Consider the following 2664-nt stretch of genomic DNA (forward strand, 5'->3'; position numbering starts at 1 on the left):
GGTGGGACCATGAGTTGGAAGCTTCAGGATGGCAAGTAAGGCCCAGTGCAGGGAGCACCACCTCAGGATTCTTGCCTGGAGTGTTTACAGAAGAGAAGGAATGTGAGTCGTGCATTGGAGACACAGAAAAGCGATCTCCAAGACAGAAGCAAGCAAATCACAGAGACTTGGGAACTGAGACGCCAGGAGATGGTAAGAGTCTGGAAGGACGTGGGACTTGTGCTCAAGTATTAACCCTGAGAAAGGGAAGAAGGGTGAAGAACTTGCAATCTGTTATTAATACCAGGCTCGGGGAAATAGGAGGAGGACATCAGACAGAAGAACACTGGCCCAGGAGGAAGCAAACCAGGTGAGCGTGACACTGGTGTCTGGGAATCACTGTCTTAGAATCAAGCCTCTCAAAATTAGGATGATGCCTCCTCCTGGGTCTGGACCATATTTTACTTTTTTTTTTGCATTTCAGTAACTTTATTGAAAGGTATATCCCTTAGTACCAAAACATAATGGGAGTTGGTTAGGTTACCTCTGGCAACTCAAAATTAACACTGATGTATTCAAAATATTGAAATTTATCAGTATTTTGGGAAAACTGTAAAGTTATCCATAAAACATGGTTTACCAAAGTATAAGATACACTGTGGTTCTTTGGTTCATTTTCTAATGCCTCTATAACCATAAAATGATATCAAAATTGGGTACAGCCATCTTGGATGGATTCAGGTTACACACTGCATTGAGTAACTCTCTGCAACACTTTAACCCTGTAGATCTCTGAACACTGCACCTCGGCAACCTTATAATTATGAAGATGCCTACTTATCTTTCTTAATACTTCCTTTTGGCACACAATAGGGGCAATTAATGTCAGTATATTCTCTTCCTTTTAAGCAAAATTCTAAGTTAGAACCAAGTTTTATAAAAACAGTTCTCAGTAAAAACTGATGGAGTATTAAATCAAAAAGTTTTCCGAGTGACACTAATTTGTTTTGAGTTACTAGTACAGTAAAAACTAACTTTCTTGATGGGACTAGACTGAGGCAGTAAATTTTGTATAAAACTTTTAGAATCATGGATACAAACATCACCTATTTTCTAGAAAAATATTAAAGATAACATGCCAAATTAACAGGTTGGTAGTTTTGCTTTACATAAATGCCCTAAAATTAAACATTATTTCTATGTAGCAGTAAGGTCCACATCTCTGGGTTAATAATTACTTGCATCATAGGTGCCAAGAAACTAACTATTCTCACTGCCTAGAATAGTGACCCTTATTGTGCCTTAAAAAGTGCATTTGTGAAATGGTGTTTTTGATGTAAACCTCATAATTTAAAGTTTAAATTTAAGTAGGTTACCTTTTTTAAACACCACCTAAGTACAATATATTGACCCAATATAGAAACTTGGATCAATGTTAGAAATGAAGATTCACAGTTTACCTTTCCAGGCTTGTCATTTGCATTTCACATTTATACTGTTACTTTGATTTGTATGTTTCATAGGTGAATTCAAATTTGAGTAATTCCACTATAGGGTAATGTTAATTAGGCAGTTTTCCCAAATCTGAGAATACCAATGCTAATCTAGTTATGATGTTTTGAGGCTTCACAGCTTAAATCCGTTATAATATTATGGAGTCCACAGCTCAGGATTGTGGAGAAAGGCTTCAGAAGTTTTTTGTTGCTGTAATCATCCAATTAAGGGACCATTTCCGGAATTGTTGGAAGGTGGGTTATTCTGTAGTAACTATGCCTCAGTTGCCGTGCAGTACGCCCAGAAACAATCCATTTCAACTTCTGAACATTTGGTTTGGAACACTTGTTCGATGAATATTCAGCTAAACACTTGGATACAAGTTCTTGCCAGAATGTCAAATCCCTGCCACTAATCTTGGAATGTTTCTGAAGACGTTCTACTCCTTCTGTTAACTCTATGTACTTCTGTGCTTGGATCTCCAATGCGATGATAGACAATGCCAACACAGACGGCTTTGCTTTAGAAAATATGATCCTGCAGTAGCATGCCTTAAGTTGGGCTTCTAGTCTTTCAAAATTAAGGCTACTCCTCCTTTCATGTGGCACGCCCTCCTGAAGGAGTGGATGATAGAGCTGTAGAAACTGAAAGGCAGTGGTAGCTTTGACTTTCCAACACACCTTCTCCAGTACAATCTTCTCCATTCTCATCAGGTCTGAAACTGTGAACCTGTACTGGCTGATTCAGATCAAGTCAGTAGCCAATGGGACATTCCGTTCCTCTTCTGTTGATTTTACAGCCAAATAGAAGCAGCTTAGTCCAACACACCCAAGGTACTTGGGCTGTACCTTCATTTTAGACAGGAATCTGCCCAGTAAATTCACAGCTAGAGAAAATGTCTCCGTGTCAAAGCCAAAGAACTGAGTTAGAAGATCTTTTACTTCAAAGTCCCTCAGTCTTGCAGTCATCCTAAGGCCATTATCATGTGCAGATTCAATTAGTCTCAAGCCTCAGACCTTTGGCTGACATCTCAACTCCTGTTCCAACAGGGCATTCAGCTGGTGTAGCAGTTTCTGAGAGTCAGTTGTCAGTACCTCTATCATCTTGATCGCGACTGCAGCTCCTCAGCGGTAACCACCCTCCCCGGGCCTGCTCTCACCTCACCCCATGATATTAGATCCGAGAGGCCTA

General features: G+C 39.8%; 1 pseudogene; it reads right to left on the reverse strand.

Moving 5' to 3' along the window:
• Positions 1 to 438: 438 nt before the first annotated feature.
• LOC136174179 (cyclin-G1 pseudogene) lies at positions 439 to 2436 on the reverse strand (annotated as a pseudogene).
• Between the last annotated feature and the right edge of the window lie 228 nt (positions 2437 to 2664).

This window comes from Muntiacus reevesi, chromosome 9 (assembly GCF_963930625.1).
Source record: "Muntiacus reevesi chromosome 9, mMunRee1.1, whole genome shotgun sequence".
Taxonomy (NCBI): domain Eukaryota; kingdom Metazoa; phylum Chordata; class Mammalia; order Artiodactyla; family Cervidae; genus Muntiacus; species Muntiacus reevesi.